The following is a 21,860-nucleotide window of genomic DNA, read 5'->3' on the forward strand; positions in this document are numbered from 1 at the left end:
ATAGGACACTGGATTTAATTCAATTTAATCACATTAATGACAATTTCCTTCCATGGTGTTGCCCGTATTCCTTGATTTATCGCCGTTGCATTAATTAATGCCGAAGTGCATTTTCACGGGACCTCGGGGGCCGGACCGAAGACGACTTTTATTTACATTACATAAATCAGTTTTGCGTCGGTATATATTTCATGTTTATGCACTGTAAAAATATAACGCGTTAGTTAAAAAGCGTCGGTGGCATTGTTAAAAATCACGAACTAAAAGAGATTGCACGATATGCAACATTTAAAATAGAGACATTCACGCCCCGAAACCACTAAAACTATTTTACTATTTGCTGCTTTACGAGCCAATCTTTATGCTTTCGGAGATTAGACGACATAAAATACATAAATCAGGAAAACACCGGTTTTTTTCCCAGAATTGAATTTTCAATTTTCCGCTGTGGCTGCAGCCATTAAATAATTTGTAAAGCGCATTTTACGTGACGAATATTTAATCGGACAAAAGTGTCTTTGTCACCCCCTATTGGAATTTAATGTTAACTGCCTTTACATTCTTGTATGAATCAAAATAATTCTTTTCAGCTGATTAAATTTATCGATGTAATAAATTATGTTTTACATGAAAATATTTTACATTTAAATATCAATGAATTAACATTAAATGTTTATAAATTTATCTGGCAATAAATTAAACATATACAACATATATAATAAATATGGTGACAAAATTTATCTTATCGTGTCCGGTAAAAAAAATAATAAACATAAAAATAGAAATGGAAACGTTCTTTGTTAAGATTAGTAGATTGTTAAATTGCAATTACTACATTCCGATATTTACGAGTATGTTTATAATTTATACAATAATTGTTAAGTTGGTGGTCAGAGATATCATTAAGTTGATTTGATTTATATGAGAATAATTGTACGAACACCTAAGCATTAATTAATTGCTTCGCATATTTTTGCTTTGTAAAAAATCAATCATTATCAATTAAACATCGACACAGCATAGAAATTATTTTTGCACAACCTCAATAATTTTCATTTTAGTCTGCTATTAACAATAATATAATAATGACTTGTTATGATATAAAAATTTCGAATATTAAACACGAATTTCATTCTAAAAAAGGAAACGTTAATATTAAAAATATCCAAGGATAACCTAAAAAATCAATGAAAATGGGCATAACGTACCAATTATTTTATGCAAACCCACTTTTGGTGTTTTAATAACAAAAATAATACGTTAATAATTAGGTGAATTTAATTAATAACCCACGGACTTGTTTAAAAAATCTTACGGCATAATCTCGTAAGATAATAACTTATTATGAATAAAAAATTCTGGCACAAAACAATTTAATTATAATACACTTTTTGTAACCATAAAAAACTTAATACGTTAGGAAAATTCCATTGATTATATACTAGTATAGATTTTATCGAAGAGTAACATTTGAACAACGATATAAGTAATAATAAATAACAATAGTGTAATGTGTAATTATTTTTAACGAGTAAATGCACTTCTAACTTTCAGGTTTAAATATGTAATTATAAATGTATAAAATTATTAGGGCTTGACCGACACATTGCCTGCGCCGATGGTCCAAAAGTTCCATCTGCCATCGGCAAAGGTGATGTCAATGTATCACCATTGTACTGATGTTTTTTTATTTAATTTACTTCATTAAATTACTTCCAAATCTATTATTATTTTCCAGAGTTTTTCTGCGAACTGAAATACAAATTTAATAATTGACTAATTGATCAAATATTCAATTATACGTTAATAATTCTGCACTTTATTTTTAATTACTAAGATGTTTGCCTTATTTTGGAACAATGTATAATTTCTTTTCTACCAAAGGTATTACTGTAGTTTCTTCTTCTATAAACTGAAATACAGTTAATGGACACAAGAACAAAAATTATAAGTTCTGTTAAAGGGAAATGAAAAAAATATTTTTGAAATTTTGGCGTATTATAATTAAATGAATAAAAACATGTTAACTCATAACAATTTATTTAAAAAATACCTGATACTTTGGATAAAAATAAGCAAGTCAACAAAATGAATATTAATCACCAAGTAGTATATAATTATATATTACGATTAAAAAAACAGAAAATAATGAATTGAATTTCGATACTGAAAAGTAGAATCGTAGAAGTTAAAAGTTTAAACGTTTAAAAATTAATTGAGAGACTTGAGAACATCGAAGTTGTAAGTAACAAAGAAAGAAAGACATACCCGATAGTGCATCATTATTTTTAACCTCTCCCGAGCTCAAGATTAATTGCCCCACCGTCCCAATAAAAACCGTCTGTTAGGCACTATTAGACACATCAATTACCCAAATTCCCGCAAGAAAAACAAATTAATTTGGAGCGGAGTGCAAAAATGTAGCAATCCACTAAAGAAAACATTTTATCCCCCCGACATGCACTCGCACGCACGCACAGTCTCCGACGACCGAGGAGAGAGACACACACACACATACACACACGACGCACGAATTCCCCGGCCACCACTTAAAATACCATCACTAAAAACGGCCCTCGAGTTTGACAATGACAGGTTTACGGGACCGACCGACCAGACCGAACCCCCGAATCTTGCGGGGTTGCGTATCCCGGCCCTTAACTTTCACCTACTCCCGCCGTTCGGCAACGGCGTTGCCAAAATTACGCGTCGCCACGCACGTCGGCGGGTGCAGCGTCAAGTGCCGCCGCCGCGGACACCGCGAAACACACGTTGTGAGGTGTTTTAAGGTCCCCATAATAAAAAAATAAACAATGCGAAAACGATAAATCAAAATCGTCACAACGTGGGGGAACGGCGTTGAAAAATGATATTGTGGCATATTCCAGACAGAGCAAAAACGAAAAACATGTCACCCCCTGTGCCTGGGGTATAATTTTAGACGCATCGATAACCGGGACGATGAATACTTCACGTGCGATTGTTCGGGTTAGGGTTTTTTTTTTTTTTTTTGATAAACACACGCGCAATCGTTAAACGCGCCCCCTCCCCCTCTAATTAATCGATACGATAATAAATCACCTAACCCTCGGCGTTTCTTGGTCAAGCGACGAAGGAACGGACGGAACGGGTAAAAAATGAAGCAAAAAAAAATCGGAAAAGTTACCGAGAGTGTATTAACCCCCGCCACCCCTTAAGTGTCGGAAAATTGTCGACTCAGTGCAAACAACGGAAAAAGTACACACGGGATGAAGTATCATAGACTGAAAATTGGGGAAGAAACACAAATATAATTACCGCCCCGATACGGTTGCCAGTCACGGTAAAAGGTTTGATCTGCCGTAAATGGTTACATTTTAGGCAAACAAAAACCGAAAGAGGCGGCCGGCGAACCGGGGCTGAAGGGGGGAGGGCGGAGGCCAGCAGCCCTTCTCGGTCCGCCACTCAACTATGTTCGGAACGTTGCCAGATTTACACGATTTCGGCCAAACGTTCCCGCCGACCGATATTCGTTTCTTATCTGGTTTGTATCTGCGACAGATAGTAGATAGTGGATGGAAACCTACGGATGTGCGGCCCCTCAAAATTCACCGATTGTGACATACCAAACAACTTCATCCGACGGAATATTTTGCTTCGTTTAACATAGAATTACTCCTGTTGATTAATTATTACCACACAACTTTCTACATTTATATATATTTAGATTTCAATTATTTACACATGTAATTATTAATTTAAAATAATAATTAATTTAATTTGTACAACGTTTACATTTAATAATTTTTTTCTACAATTTTATGTTAAAATATGTAGTTAGATTAGATGTTTGCCCTTAATTTTCTGATAGTTTTTAACAACTTTTCACATTATAAAATTTTGTTTTATTTATTTTTATATTAATCATAAATTATATAAAATACTAAGGGTTAAATTATGAGTGTGGTCCCCATTTTTAGTATCATTAAAAATATTCCAAAATATTTCTGGATTTTCTGTCTTTATTATATTATTTATCATTTAATTTTTATGTTAAATACTAATTAAATTTTATAAAATATTGTTTTTTATTATGTTATTTCAATTAAAAAATATATTATATTTATTTTTTCTGGGTTAAATTATGAGGGTGAACTACATTAAGGTATCATTAAAAAGATTTTAAAAAATTTGGATTTTATGTCTTTATTACATTATTTATAATTTTATTTTTATATTAAATACTAATTAATATTATAAAATACTTTAGACTGTTTACACAGTGCCTAAATATTTTTTTAATATTTTAATATAAAAAATAAAATTTCAACTTAAATGTCTTAAATTATGAGGGTGAATTTCAATTTTAGTGTCATTAAAAATATTCCAAAATATTTCTGGATTTTCTGTCTATTATATTATTTATTATTTTATTTTTTATTATCTGATATTTCACTTAAAAAAATAATGATTTTGTCTTAAATAGGTTAAATTATGAGGGTGCACTCCATTTTAAATATCATTAAAAATATTCGGAACAAATATCTGGATTTTCTGTCTTTATTACATTATTTATGATTTAATTTTTAAATTAAATACTAATTAAATGTTATATTTTATATAAAAAATGAAATTTTTTTCTTAAATATCTTAAAATATGAGGGTGAATTTCATTTTTAGTGCCATACTTAATTTTCTTACCAAATACTAATTTAATATTAAAAAATATTTCAGGTACATTTTACACAAAGCCTGAATAATTTTCTAATATTTCAATATAAAAAAATAATTTTATCTTAATGTCTTAAATTATGAGGGCGAATTTCATTACATATATATTTATTTTTTTTACATATTTTTAATTCATTTAATAATTTTTGGCTTGATATTTATTGTCTTTATTCTATAATTTAACATTGAAATATTATTCTTTTCTAAAGTTATATAATATGGATATTACTATGTTAAATTCTGAGTAAAATAAATTGTTGTTCCCTCTTGATATAATGCATTTAAAAATGTCATAAATATAATTAATCAAAACTTTTTTCTTCTTTAAAAAAGAATAATATTTACAAGTAATTATAAACACACCTAAAAAATTAATAATTTTTCCAGCGTCCCATTTTCTGTACACACCTTTCGAAAAAAAAAAAAAAAAACACGATCGAACACCAATACGAAAGACAATAAACGTTGATAGCATGCAGTTTTGTCGTTGACACATTTAAATTCGGTGCAGGCCACTGTTCGAAATTTAATCTGACCGAATTTTAATTGACATTTGAAATATGTAACAGACAGAGAGCCAGAGAGTGAGAAGAGAGAGGAAGGAGATGAGCAGCAATGCGATCGTCCCGTTAGGCTGTGACCAAGTCATTTTCACGGCCAGCCGCGCACAGACTTGACGAAATTCGCCGGAGATCGAAAGAAAAAAACGTTTGCACGTCGCCGTTTCCGCGGCGCGGCGGATCGAACTCGCATTGCTTTTATCGAAAAATTGATTGATTAATAACTGTGTCAGCGGGCGAACGATAAATCGAAAGTAAATTCTGGTACGGTGCCGACCCTGAATGTGTTTCCATGTAGGCGAAACGGTCTTTTCCTCCTTTTGCCGGAGATATTTTGTCGCCTTGCATATTAACAAGCGTTTATTTCATTATTTAATCGTGCATGTGTGTATTAAATATCGGATAAAGTAATGTATGTTTTTGGTTCATATTTTATTTATATTACTTTTTACTCTTTTTATGCTCTTTCTGACTTTATTGATTATTATCTTTATGTATTGTACTTGTACTGGGCTCAAATCGGTGAATTCATTCAAATCTGTTCAATCAAATATCAGCTTTCGAAATGCGTTTGGAAACGATGCTGCAGATGGCGAAGTTGCACCTGAGAACACAAAGCCACATGTGGAATTTGAGACTCAGAGGAAGCTTGGAAGGAATGTTAAATGGGAAGTTTTATCTCATTCACATAGTCCAGACATTTCTACATGTGACATTTATTATCTTGATCATCGCTCCATTTATTACATAATAAACGATTTCTTTCTGAAGAGTAAAAATCCCCCAGGATGGATCCACCTTGTCGTGGTCCTGGGGCTCAGTACCACTCCAGTGGGAAGCTAACGGATCCTACCACAATACCAATCCTTCCAAGGAAGATTGGTCTTGTTCTTCTGAGCTCAGGTGATCAGAAAAGGCCCTCTGAGCTCAGCCTTAATCATATATGTCTATCATATGTTTTTGGTTGGTGGAAATACGACGCAATTTCACAATTTCATGAAGTGAATCGTGAATTTTTTCCGTCGTGCTTGTAGGAAGTAGGCAAATGATTCTTGATTATAATGGTGATAATATATTACCAGCACCAAAACGGATTTGTATGTTAGCCATAAAACTAGGTTTATCTAAAATTTAAGAAGTTTTAGGTTCGGCTTCGGTTATTGGTTTATGACTCGTCATAAACGGATCCAAACAAAAGCTAAATATTTGACGTATTTCCCGTGAGTCACTGTGACTTGGTCAACGTTAAACGGTTTAGGAAGTGGTCTGTCTTATCGAATGTCAAACTGTACCTTCCATCGTTTTGTACAAATATTGATTTCCACGTCTGATTACAATAAGTATATAATGACGTGTCTATTGTTTGGCGTCGGAACTGGTTTTTCGGAATTTATGAATAAAACGTTTTTGGAAAATGTCCGCTTTTTTTACGACGTAATGAACTTTAATTTGATTCAGCTGCAATCAAAGCGAATTGTTTGTGTTGTTGTGAAACAAAAAAATACCCACACAAATGAAATAAATCAGGAAATTATGTTTCGTACAAAGAGCTAAAATACATACAATAAAAATTACAAAAAAAAAATCACTTGACTATTTCAACTATTTGTTGAATGCGCAAAACTAGAATAAACACGACGTTTAATCATTGCGATATCCTGTTTGACATGAAACATTTTAATTAATACTAATATTCTTGAAACTATTTATGAAATATAGTAATTGAAGTTGAATATCGGTCGATTTAATTAATTTTCCATTGTGTTGCTGTTTAGGGCGTTTTCTACTTCTTCATTTTTAAGCCAACATTTGCTTTTGATCGTTGACTTTTTTGGTTACATTGTTTTGTTTTGAAAATATTTCAAAAACTATTTGTTAGAACTGTTGTCACAAAGTTTTTTAAAACTGCACTGCAAATTTATGTTATTTTGGGTTATTGACTTTGATATTTTTGTTAAAAATTGACTGATCAAAAAAAATAGATGTAACTTTGTATTTTAAAAATTGAATATTAATATATTTGGTCTTGTTTTAAATGTTTTCTATTCTTCCTTCAACATTTTTCTTATTTTTCAATAGTTAATTTTAACTGTAATTTCTTCTTTGTATTAAAAATAATATCTTATCATCAATAATATTTATCAAAGTTGTTTTTAATATTTTCTGTTCATAATAAATTCTTCTTTTCTTTCTTATTTTTGAACAGTTGGTTTTAATTAATTACTTTTACTTGATTAAATTACCATTAACTAGACAGAAACTCAATTTTAAACGCTTAATTAACTAAAATATTATATAGTTTACATTGATAATTTGCACTCTATTTGTTTTCTCAACAAGTAACACAATAAATTATTTTCTTCTGTATATAAAATAAATATATACATAAATAATTTTAACTACCAATTTTTATTAATTTAATAAAAAGTTTTAACAACACTTTTGTGTCACTTTATAATATTGCCATAAAATGCTTATTTAGAGTGTTGGTATTTCTCTTTTACAAAAATCCTTTGAGTCGTAAATAAATTATGGGGAATGTGTTTGTTTTTGTTTATACAATCCTGTGTAATTTATATATTTACCTCTGCAATGTGCAATGTAATTTTATTTTAATATATTCGTTTTATGCTTTTCTAGCCAATTATAACCATTTGTAATGTATAGAGAAAACAAGAAATTATATAATTTATAATATTTTATTACTTTCAGTTATTAAAGTTTAAATAGTAACATAACTAAATCATGTTTTACTTTTTTAAAATCATCGACAACTGGCAATTTAATTTTATTATTTAATAATAATACAAAAATGATGGGAAATAGGATTAAAAATTCATTGAGACTCGAGAACATTTATTAGTAAACAGTAAATTATATAATATTTAAAATAATTTAATTAAATTGTAAACATGTTGAATGTTGTTTAAAAAAATTACAAATTCATGAAATTTTGAGGTCCAACAATTTCATTATTACACAGTTTTTATTGAAATATCGCATGGTATATAATGGTAAACTAAAATTTTGTTCAAAATTAATCAGGACCACAGTAATTATTACAATGATTATTGAATAATTAAGTGGATTTAATAAAATTTTGTTTGGGCTTATTATAATATATGTTATTATATTATAATAATAATATATTATATACCTGTTGTGAAGTTCCACAATAAAAAAACACAGTTTATATACAGCAAATAATAGAATAATACATTAATTTTGATAAATATTAATATAAACCACCAGAAAAGTCTACTCGAAAACGCTGGTCGACAAAAATAATTGGCGTAACGAACACTCAGCCAGTTTAATCGGAAAAAGTAAATTGCCCCGATGAAAAAATGTATATTTGTGCATTTCTTCGGTGGCGGCAGCTCACGGCCCGATCCCCCGGGACCGTTCTCGGCGCCGCCGCCGCCGCCGCCAACGTTTCGTTTCCACCGTACTTAATACGTTTTTAATGTGGAAAAAGTGACCGCGCTCAACCCGAAAACCCCCAAAAACCGATCCGTGCACGAGATAATGGTCCCACAGTCACACAGGAGTGCCATTATAAGAAAATAAAGTCTCGTTTTCTAAAGGCCGACCTCAAGAGCATTCCGAAACGCATCTATTCAACAATGAGCGGCCCGGCACTGCCGGTAATATTAGAATAATTGTTTGATCTGTGTCAGAAGTGGACCTGAAAAGGCGTATAATAAATGGGCCGAGGAGAGAGACCCATTCAGACGCACACACACACACAGACACACACCTCGGTGGCGAGTGAGGGAGAGCGAGAGCGAGAAAAGAGTGCGGCGAGGGGGGGCCGGGGGACCTGGCGAGAAGAAGCGATAGGACCGGGGAACCGGTGCTCTCGACTCCACGGCCCAGGTAAACAAAACTAGTGTCTGGCAAATTTCCTACGACACCTTCGCACTGCACCGAACAAAGAAACTGCACAACACATTTTTTTAGGGTGCTCCGTCGGGATTTTTAACGCTCGATTCTCCTACCATCGCGGATAAAGGATCGCTTCATTGCTTATTCCGCTTCTTCGTTTTTTTTTTCCTTCTTCTCCTCTCAGCTATCTATCTCGTTTTTCTTTTCGACGGACGTTAATGGATTAATCTTCGCCCGTTTTATATTATAAAATATCTACGTTCTGCAATAATTGAATATTTACAGTGTCAAAAGGATAATATGCCGGTGGAATTTAATTACATGTAATATTTTATACGGCACCACGTTCCACCCATGAAAATATTATACAGTATTTTCAGGCTTTGGCTGATTAAATCCTTGTAAAAGTCTTATGGAAAATATAAAAGTGAAGCACTCTAATAACGTGATTTGAATAATACCTTTGAAATTTCTGATAAAAGTATATAAAAGTCAGAAACTACTTTGATAGTCATTAGTACAATTACTTTGACTAATGTACAAACCGTTTTTTTATTACAAAACACTATTTTTATATTCGTTAAAACATTATTAATTAAAAACTTAAACGCATATTTTCATTACTAGACAAACAATTGAAGATTTTCATAAAATAATATGTTGTAATACTCCAGTAATCCGGACACCCTCATTATTCGATCATTTTCAGGATTTTGCATAGTCACTTTAACGTTCTATTTTATTTGGAGCCATTGTGCTCACCATGCTTGAAAAAAAAATTATTAGAAAAACTTGTACTTCATTGTGGCCTGAAATTATACAAGCTGAAGGCTCAGATGACAAAGATAATCTAGAAATGATGGAATTATTAATTTAGGGATAAAGAGTCGTAATCCAGGTAGAATTAACCCAAGAAGTTTTAGAGAGTAAAATTAAAAATGTAGAAGAGTCATGAGTTCGAGGACGATGTAAATGTAAAGAAAGTCAAACGTGCAGATGCTGTCAATGTATTCTCATTGATTATCCAATAGCTTGAAGAGAATAATATCCCCATGGAAGACGCATGGCTTCTGAGAAGGTACAAAGAAAGGAACTTATGTAGTTGTACACACAATGGTTCAAACTATAATAGAGAAATTCTGACGAATTCTCATTTTGAAAATAGAAAAAATCTAAAAGTAACTGCGGTAGTCGATGTTTGTCCAGACTATCAAAGTTTTTCACATTTCTGTTGATAAAATCTTATATAAAATAAATAAATGAATCACAACTCTTACAATGGTTTGTATTTAAATAATTTTACCACAAAAAATATTTATATTATTCTTAGTTTTGAATATCACAAGATTAATTAAAGAAATCTTTAATAAAAAAATTTCTAAGTAAAAATTATTAACATTGACCAACGTTATATGACATTCTCTATTGATGGGTTTACTCTGTTGATTTTTAAATTAAAAAAAAGTATAAATCATAATTTTTGAAGCATATTTTTTATGCAGTAAAATTAATTATTTCGTCCGATTACCGAAGAGTACTTAATAAATCATTTTAACAGTATTTTAGATTTTTTAAAAAATAAAAATCACCAATTTTGACCAATGTAAAAAACTACAAACTAAAAACTACAAAATGACTCATTATTGAAAGGTTTACTCTGTCGATTTAAAGAAACAGTATTTAAAAAAATTGTATAAACGATAATAACAATCCAATTAAAAAAATTGTTTACTATTGGAAATATATTTTTTGATACAATAAAAATAGTAATTTCGTCCAATTATTCATTTATGTGCCCATTTCATTACACTAAATAAATTTGTTGAATGTTCTTTGGCCAGAAAAAAAGTTGATACATTTTTAGACATTGGGGAAAATATGTTACTATGTTAGGTCAATAAACATAATTTGCTCACATAAAAAGCAATCTTAAAAGAATTTTTTCTGAGATCAGTATCAGTACAACAATAAAAATATACATAAATGCCATTAAGTATATCAAACAAAACATACTGATTCGATTGACCGCTTCCGACTATTATTCCATAAAACACAAAACAACGTCACAACAAAAAATATATAAATAAACAGTCGATTAGAATAATTTCAGTCGTCGGTAAGGCACGTTTTCGTGACATGTAGTTTAAACAAAGCACCACCATATGAAATATATGCATATGTGTAATTGTTATGGAATTTGCATTAGTGTGTTTTATAAATTATAAGCATTATCAGCATTATATTTGTAGTTTTTATTTTAAATAAATATTATCGAACAACCTGATTTATGATGCAACCAACGCAACACGTTTTTATTATTGTACCAGTTTGTAATTTATTTTTGTTTGGCGTGTATTTTTTTATTTTTAATATTTTAAAGGGCATATTTTAGATAATAAATTTTAAAATAAAGGAAACCGCAATCACAATATAATTTCAACGGTCATAAACAAACTGCTGAAGTTTGTCATCTATCGGTTTTTAATTATGTTTAAACAATAAATTTATTGGATTTTAAACCGCAGAATTTGCTTTGCGGATGTATATTTTATTAAGATGAATGCGTTATTTATTATTTATGGTAAACTGGAGTTGGTGTCATTATTAAAATTTAAATTATCAATATTTGAAGGGAATAATGAAAGCAGAGAAATATGGAAAACAAATGTAATTGACAAATTATATTTCAAGTCGAATAACTCACAATATCTGTTGCAAAAAATGTTTTAATTAACAAAACAATATTTTTGTATCGTGTGAGGCTCATTATTGAAATTATAATTAGCCCAAATTTGTACCAAAATGTAAATTTATTTTAACACAATGCTCTAAAAACAATAATTTCCAATTTAAAATGCATTTCTATTGCATATTCCTTTCCAAAAAACCATTAATTATGTATTTACAATTAATGTTAAGCAATTAATTAACATAAATATTCATTTATTGCCTGTTTTATATGCAGACCGGGAATTTTAATATTGGCCAATAAATGTTGAAATAAATAGCCAAAAAAAAGGCGGTTAATAAAAATGCAGATTGATGAATTCTGACATACATTTGATAAATTATGATTTAATCCATTTTTAAATATGCGATATATCCCGTGAGAATTATGATTTTGTGCTTTATTAAAATTACAAACAAGGGACGCCCGACAACATTATATTGTACGTACACCTGCCAAGCAAGGAATTTAATAACAAAGTTCACAACCTGAAAACCTACACACGGGGTTTCATTATTCGACAGTGCTACACGAAAATTCGTAACTTGATTAATGGCGTTACGGACTACCTGGAAACGCATTAGAAAAAATCCGACCACCACCACCAACACCGGGCCGGTACGCCCGTCCGGTAACCGATACTCCGTCCGTACCTGGCCCGGGGAAAAAGTAAATTTTCGACAGTTCCCGACACATTTTCGAAAAAACGAACACGAAACGGTTTGTTGCCGCCGCGGCCGTCGTCGTCGGACCGCTGAAGAATGCCGATTTCGCAAAAGACAGATCACCCGAGCACCCGGTGCTAAAACGAACCCGAGGCTTTTGTTTCAAACGAAAATTCCGAGAACCATTACTAATACGCGGCGCAAAAGTATTATGTATCTGATGCAAGAGACATTCCACCGGCCGTTCGTTGGCCGGTGATCTAGTTGGGGGCCCCGCGTGTGCGTTCCGTTCGGGTTTTCGGGTGGAGAAATCGACGCGCGGTCACGAGGCGAACCCCGAATGAATAAAAAAAAACACTGTGGGGCTGGGCCGATGATGCGTCGGCATCGGCGGCGACGGGCCGAAAATTTCACAATCGGCCTCGCCTTTAAGCATCGGCCAAATTTACGCCGATGTTGCGGCGGTGTGTCGACATGTTTTTTGTTTGATTTACTGCCCACTTAGATAATTTGCACAAATTGCGGGTAACAATACACATGAAAAATGTTCATTTATTATTATTATTAATTATTTATTAAACATATTCTTACATATTTACTTCCGGAAACTGTTGTATGAATCTTAATATATTTATTTTATTTACCCAATATATACACTCAAACTTCGATCACTCGAAACAGCTAAAAATTTTAGCTTACCAAGATCTTGAAAAGAAACTACAAAATTATTATGAGTATACCTGATAGCCAGGTAGTGAATGTCGTCAGACATATCACAGAAACTAGTAATCAAATAAATATAAATATATATATATATATAAAAATGGGGCTGAAAGAAACATGGAATATATTAGTTTCTAACAACTGTAACTTATCCCAAAATATATATTTTTCCAATTTACCAAATAAAGGTGCATTTAAGTCATTTGATTATTTATCCTGAGAAAAATTGCCATGTTTTTTATTATAATCTTTTGGTCATATCTCTTAAAATAAAGTGGTGGTACACGTTAAATATTGATAAAGTTAAAACTTTATAATTTCAACTTGGCTGAATAAAGGTTGATAAACTTGGTATCAAAAGAAAGAGTTTTTATCTATCTTTTACCTTTTTAACATTAGCCCTTAGAGGATGTTATGATTAACGCTACAAAATTGACAAATTCTCTTATGTTAATTTTTTCTTTTCTTTGAAAGACCTTTTAAAATTTTTTATGACAATATAAGCTTCTCTAAATTATCACTTAAATGCAGTGTCTCATCATATATATTTTCCATTTTTCTACTCTACCCATATTTACCATCAATATTTTTATTAATTAATAAAATTTTAAACTGTGATTCTTAACTATATAATGAACAATTTAATTTTATGGTTTCGACTCCTAATTAATAAAATTCAATTATACTTTAATAATTCTGCAGTTAACATTACAAAAATATTTTTCTTAATTTTGAACAACTGATTATAATTTATAATGTCCTCTTTGTGTTAAAAATATATAATTTTTGTTTTTTAAATCTTCTATTTTAGAAAAAATCTTTTCTTTCTTCATTTTAAACAGTTGCTTTTAATTATAATTTCTTTATTTGGTTAAATTGGTACCAAATGCAGTTTATCCATATCTATTTTTATTTTTCTATTTTTTTATAAGCTGATATTCAAACCTAAACGTTTAGTTTTAATCTGTACTTTATCTATTATTACAAAAATATTTTCCTTAATTTTGAACAATTGATTATAACGTTCTAATTTCTTTATGTTACATAATTTTTGTCATTTTTGATTAAATTGCTACCAACGTAGTTTATCTATTCTGTCTATTTTTAAATTTCTTTTTCTGTAAGCCGAAGTTAAACGTCTATTTTACTAAAAAGTTCAATTATATTTTAATAATTGTGCAGTTTCTATAGAAAATCTATATTTTAACTATTGTTACAAAAATATTAATCTTAATTTTGAACAATTTTATCATAATTTGTAATTTCCTCTTTGTGTTAAAAATACATAATTTTTATCAGGTTTTTTAAATTTTCTATTCTTGCAAAAAATCTTTTGTTTTTTATTTTTAAACAGTGGCTTTTAATTATAATTTCTTTATTTCATTAAATTACTACCAAATGTAGTATATTTATTCCGTCTATTTTTTTTCTATAACGTCAAATTCAAACTTAAACGTCCATTTTAGTAAAAAGTTCAATTACATTTTAATAATTCTGCAGTTTATCTGTTATTAAAAAATATTTTTCTTATGTTTGAACAGTTATAATTGTAAATTCGTCTTTATTTGAAGTACATAATTTTTGTCAGTGTTGTTTTAATATTTTTTATTGTAGCAAAAATCTTTTTTTTTTCTTTCTTATTTTTGAACATTTGGTTTTAATTAAAATCTCTTTTATTTGCTTAAATTACTGTCAAATTTAGTACTACTTTTTTTCTTCTATAAATTGTAATTCAATTTTAAACGTCTAATTCATTAAAAATTTCAATTATATTTTAGTAATTCTGCGGTTTACATAGATAATCTGCTCTTTATATGTTGTTAAATTGCTTTTCTTATTTTTGAACAATTGATTATAATTGTAATTTCTTTTTTTATTAAATATACAGTCAGTGTATATATACATAGTAACTTAACTAATAGTGTAACTATATTTAATTTATATATAAAGTGGACCCTTTTTAGTTTTTAAATTTATGGGCAATCAGTCGATGAATAAGGGAAAAAATTTGCCATATGTCGAACCCCCAAAGTAAAAACGAAGCAAAACGAAGTAAAAAATACGTAATCGTTCCGTTTAATTAAACGTCGTAACATCGTCGAATCGAATCTTGGCGAATGTGTATGAATTGTGAAATCCATTGATGGCCGTGTACAAGCGGCGTTTTTAAGTTTTTAACCCCAGGCCATTATCTTCTTTGGCTGGCGGGGTTCAAAGTTCAATAATAATTAAGTGTTGTATTGTTCCAGCTAACGTTGTTTTAGCAAAAACTCACTTATAATATAAATTAGTATATAATAAACTTCTAGCCGAGTCCTGCCGAGCAATTTAAAATTTAATTGATCAAAAACTGGCCGAGCGCGAAGTCAAGACGTTTGAAAAAATGCCAAGAGCCGTGAGTATGGCACATCGTACTTTCTCCCATTCCATTATAATAAGATTTATCATACATTCTTTGTGCGTTGCTCTACGGCACCGTATGATTTTTTCCTTTACGGACCAACGGGCCTAAGAACATATTAAATACCTTTGTTTTCGAAGCGAACGTTTCCTGTTTTTCAACAACACCAAACACCACAATATGGCCACCTAAACTTCCATCAATTCGTATTTTACCTCGAGTGTTTGTTAATTTATCGACGTACATTTTCTTTATGTTATATGAAAACGTTCAATAATAATTCTAAATACATATTATGTTCAGTGGTTGGCATTTTAATTTTAAATTCGATAAGAAATGAGTCACGGATTCAGTAATTCTCCGCATGTCTTCGCAGGCATTCATTCACACATTTTACAACTGCATCTTGGTGATAATGTGTTTATCTAAAAACATGAACTACGCACAAATTATATTTTACATTAATTTATTTTCTATTATAATTAATTATATTTTACATATTCAGTCATTATAATTTTTCGTTTAACACAAATAATTGCCGGTTTATTAATTAATTAGAAAATTACATTAGCAGTTTTCTTTCAGTGTTAACATTTATAATTTTAATAAGCAAGAAGTTTTACTAGTTTTGTGAATTTTATTTTACTAGTCTGGGAAATTTGCGTCTTTTCATGAAATTTTAATTACTTGATGTATTTATGTGACTTTGAGTTAAGTATTGCGCTTCTCAAATATTGATTTTTGTTTTATTCCATACGCAAATAAATATAATTACTTTAAAAACTTTTTCACGTTTCCATGTTATACATTTTTTAACGCAACTTTTGTTAATTAAAATCTTTTTTAAACAATAACAATTTGTAGTTTTATATGTAATTTATTTTTATTTTTCGTGTCTTTTAAATTATACAAGATTACAAAATGTTTCAACATGGTAATTACACATTTTCATTACAATTTTCACGTTTTGTAAATTGTGCATTTTGTCACACATCAACTCTTACTTAGTCAAATCATTTTTTAAACAATTACTTCTTGTTCTTTGTCTGGTTTGATTAATTTTTCTTGATTTCTTTAAATTTTACAGTAACACATTTATGTTTATCATAATTTTCACATTTTTTTAATTATACTCGTTAGTTACATCTGTCAGTTGCTGTTTTTGTGCCTTACATTAAGTACTTAATAAAACTGTTTTTTGAGTAATTTGTGGATTTATGTTTTCTTTATTTTAACACATTTTCGTTACAACTTTGGTGCTTTGTTAATTATAATTTTTGTCGCACAATTTATTAAAAAACCTAGTTCTACACCTTCTTTGTTTTAATTTTCTTGTTTTCTTTAAATCTTACAGAATTACAAAAGAATTCATCATGTTAATTACATACTTTCATTACAATTTTGTTGTTTTTTGTGTCTCATTTAATATCTTAATGAAAATTTTATTTTAAGTAACAATAATTTCTAGATTTGTATGTTCATTATTTTTATATATATTTTTTTATTTTAAATGATTAAAATAGGTTCCAACGCTGCTGTAATTAGACATTTTCGTTAAATTATAAAACTCTTTTTATACAACTATTTCTTCTGACATCCCTTCTTTGTGTTAATTTTCCTGTTTCCTTTTATAATTTACAGAAGATTTTATCATTTTAATTAGATATGTTTTTTATTTTTATATATATATTTTATTTTAAAAGATTAAAATAGGTTCCAACGCAGTAATTAGACATTTTCATTAAATTATTGTCATCTTTCTTAATAAAACTCTTTTTACACAACTATTTCTTGTGGCACCCTTTCTTTGTGTTAATTTTCCCGTTTCCTTTATAATTTACGGAAGATTTTATCATTTTAATTAGATATGTTCACATTTTTTATACTGTATTAATTAGCTACGTCTTTCAAATACTGTTTGCGTAGACTTATTTTTATATTTTCTAGATTGTAAAAGGTTTCAACAATGTAATTACACTTTTTTGTTGAAATTGTCACTTTTTAAAGTATTCTTATGATCTTCAAATACATTTGTTTTTGTCTCAGAAAAGTTCTCAATAAAACTACACGGTTACATATGATTTCAACATTTTAATTAAACATATTCTTACAATTTTCACGGTTTGTAAATTTTATTTATAAGGTACTCTCTCAATACTCATAGAACTTCTTAATAAAAATCTTTTTTACCAATTTATAGCCTTATGTGTTCTTAATTTTTACTTTCTCTTAAATTTTATAGGCTTTCTCTTAAAATTTAATATAATTTTCAGTTGTTTTTCTTCATCTCTCAAAACGGTCTTTCCTATATACTAATTTTTTTAAGTTTTACAAGATTACAAACTGTTTAACATTTTAATTACTTATGTTCACGTTTTGTAAATACACATGTAATACATTTTTCACATACTGACTTTTTGCCTCACATTATCTTATAATAAAATTCTTGCTCTTTGTTCTTTGTTTTTCTTATTTTTAAAGTATTTAAAATCTTTTTTAAGTTTATCTTTATTACAATCTTCATGTTTCCTTTAAATTATATTTAACATACTACTTTTTGATCCCATATATCAACTTAGAAATCTTTTTTATGTACTTTCAATTCTTCTGGTTTTAAGAGTATTGAAACGTATTAATTTTCAAGTTTTGTATACTAAATGTACGTACAAAACTAGTTTTTACAGGTTAAATAAATTTATTTAGCTTTTTGAACATTTCCTTAATCTCTCGTTTATGTTCTGACAACTTAATTTTGTGTTTTCCCCACGATTTTTTGGGCAAATTTTTTATTGGTGTTTTAAAAATGTAAATGGTCCTAAATTCCAATTTATGATTTGGTGAGGTCAGATTTATGGAAATGTTGACAGTTTCAAGTTTACTTAGGAATTTAGGTTTACAGCGAAGGGAAAAAAATTAACATAATTTATGTTGCAGGTAGAGAAGTCAACGTTTTACGATACAATTAAATATTTGCCCAATTAACGTACCGAGAGAGAGAGATATGTAATAATTTGGTGGGATGCAATGAAAAAAAAAAAAAAAGGAGACCGTTCAGGAATGCGATATTAGCGAGTAACAATATGGAAATTGTCTGGGACTTGAGCAAAAAATAAATAAATAAAGAGAGTATCAACAACCTGTTCCATTTAAGTATAGTACAAGTAGTAGTTAAGTAAGTAAAAGCTGAATAAAAAACTAGTATTTACCGAATAAAATGTAAGCTCCATGTACGAGTTGCGGGCAAATCAAAGCACCCAAACAAAAATAAACACATCGGCCGAACAAGCACAAAACCAAAACTACATCATTCACAGGCGTACGGCGAAAACGGGACCGGATAAAATGTGACGTCGGGGGGCCCCGGCAAAACTGAAACTACCGAAATTCACAAACAACCGACGCACATTACATTACGGCGTTTACAGGTAGAACGGGACGAGAGAAGGAAAAAAAACAACCATCCCCTCGTGAGCAGCGTAGGCACGGAGCGGCGGGCGCACATTCACACAACAGACAAGCGGAACCCTGTCAGCAATGGCGGACTGGAACGGGCACGCATCACCATCACTCGACCGACCTGACTAGACTGAGATTGAGACGAGCCGACAAGCGGGCCGGAGCGGAGCGCGTTGAATACGTGAAATCCCCCGTGCGCCACCGAACTCGCCGAACTCGCCGCTGGAAGCACGAGGTTCAGTAACGTGGCCGGAGTGCCGGCCCCGCTCCACTCGGCCTCTCTCTCGCTCGCTCGCCTTCGGCCGCCCTCCCGCCGTCTCGCTCTCTCGCACCGCCGGCACAGGAACCCCCCTCCCCTCCTGCCCGCTCCACACCCCCGCGTACCCCGACCGTTGCCCCTCGCCCCCCGTCCCGCGCACGCCGCTCCGACGCTCCGCCGATGCCGAAACGCCGCTCCACGCTCATTCTACTCATTCTACTCATTCTACTTGTTACCCACAGAACTATTCGGATTTATTACTCTTGGCATAGGAATTTTTCACGGAATCGACGGACACGACGCGGACACGGCCCCGCTCGGACCGTACGTACCGACAGGCTGCCGTACCTTCTTGCTTCAAACTGTCGTTCCCCTCTGGCGGATATTTCTCCCGAAAATACACGGCCGATTAGGGACTGTTTCGTACTTATCGGCACAGGTCCCATTAGATTTTAATTTCGACTGACGCACTTAACGGACGGACAAAGAAATTCCTAAAACTACCTCTCCTCCACCGGTAGAAATCGATGGATTTATGCTGCCTGTCACTGGAACTTTTTACATTCGTAATACACGTCCGTAACACTTGTTGGTTGAACAAAGAAATACCGAAAAATGCCTCAATATTCTTGGGTTATTAGATCGTTATCGTTCGGGTTCATGATTTTTCACCTTTCGAGAACTGTGACTTGAAATTTTTGCGGACACGTTTTTAATATATCCACAAAAATGTGCCACAAAGAAAATACAATTATTTTCAGGAATTTTACATACACTAATGTTAATAAATATATGAACCTATTAGCCTAATTAAGTGTTTAATTCAAGAAACTTACTTATGAACACATATTGATTGAACAAAGAGGTTTCAAAAACTACCTCTATCACTCCAACTTAAGCCTGTGCCTGAAATGTTTTACGAACGCTTTAATATATTCATAATATGAGAATAACACTTGTTAGTTGAACTCAACTAAGAAATTCTGAAAACTAATTCAATATTCTTTGATAATAAATCGTGTCTTTCGAGTTTATGATTTTTAACTTTTTGAGAATTGTGACATAAAAATGTGTAATTGGACAAAGACTCCTTAAATTTTAAATATCTGCTATTTTTACAGATACTTTTGTTAATCAATATATTAATTTTTCAGACAAGTCTCATATTGGTTGAACAAAGAAGTTCCAAAAACTGCCTCTATCCTCTCATCTAGAAAACAATGAACTTATGCCTGTGCCTAAAATGTTTTACAAACACATTAATATATTCGTAATATGTCTATAACACTTGTTAGTTGAACAAAGAAATTTCTTGGATATTAGGTCGTTGTCGTTTGAGTTCATGATTTTTTGCCTTTTAAGAACTGTGACTTGAACTTTTTATGGGCACGTCTTAAATATATGCACAAAACTGTGTAATGTTAGTAGGACAAAGAAAATCCTAAGACTGTACAATTTTCTACAATATCAAGACTGGTTGAATTTACACCTGTGATTTAATCTGCTCATAGATTATATTTGTTAATTAATACATGAACTTTCCAGTACATGCTTGATTAAATCTTAAATTCAATAAATTCACCTATGAACACATATTGATTGAACAAAGAAGCTCCAAAAACTACCTCTATATTTCCTTTAGAAAACAATGAACTTACTACGCCTGTGTCTAAAATGTTTTACAAACACTTTAATATATTCATACTAAGTCTATAACACTTGTTAGTTTAACAAAGAAATTCCGATAACTAACTCAATATTCTTGGATCTTAGATCGTGTCCTTCGGGTTCATGAGTTTTTCACTTTTAAGAACTGTGACTTGAGCTTTCTACGGTGTCTTTTTTAAATATATACATAAAAATATGTATGTAATGTAAGTTCGACAAAGAAAATTCAATGATTTTTTTTACAGTTTTATAGAATATTATGACTGATTTACACCCGTGACTTGATCTTCTTACAGATCACTTTTAATAATTAATAAATGCACTTTTCAGTACACGTTTGATTAAATCTTAAATTGACACACATACTGATTGAATAGAGAGGTTCCAAAAGTTACCTGTGTCTTTCTGTCCATGTATTAAGACACATTTTACAAACATTTTAACATATGACACACTTCATATATTATTAGTTGAACAAAGAAATTCCAAAAACTAAACTCAGATTTCTTGGATATTAGATAGTGTCCTACAACCCATGATTTTTCACCTTTTGAGAACTGTGACTTGAACATTTTATGAACTTATTTTGAATATATACCCACAATCGATCAAAATTAATTAGACAAAAAAATCTGAAACACCGTCAATTTAGGTCAAGTCTAGGAATTGTCTAATTGACTGAACAAAGAAGTTCCTAAAACTACCACAATTTTATCCTTCAGAAATCAACGAAAGACCTGTGACAAGAAAGTTTTACTAACATTTTAGTATATACTTAATATGTCCTTAGCACTTAGTTGTT

At 30.7% G+C, this 21,860-nt stretch overlaps 1 protein-coding gene across 6 annotated transcripts in view; it reads right to left on the reverse strand.

Annotated features, from left to right (window-relative positions):
• Nucleotides 1-21,860, reverse strand: part of LOC109609657 (ephrin-A4) — a 244,191-nt gene that overhangs the window by 10,566 nt on the left and 211,765 nt on the right. Inside the window, exon 1 of one of the 6 annotated variants that reach the window (XM_020026365.2) lies at nt 18,882-19,356. The exons of the other annotated variants lie outside the window; for them this stretch is intronic. The gene's annotated coding sequence lies outside the window, so the exon portion shown is untranslated. Of the gene's footprint in view, nt 1-18,881; nt 19,357-21,860 lie in introns of those variants that run through there. 6 annotated transcript variants of the gene reach the window in all.

The sequence above is a fragment of the Aethina tumida genome, chromosome 1 (genome assembly GCF_024364675.1).
Source record: "Aethina tumida isolate Nest 87 chromosome 1, icAetTumi1.1, whole genome shotgun sequence".
NCBI lineage: Eukaryota > Metazoa > Arthropoda > Insecta > Coleoptera > Nitidulidae > Aethina > Aethina tumida.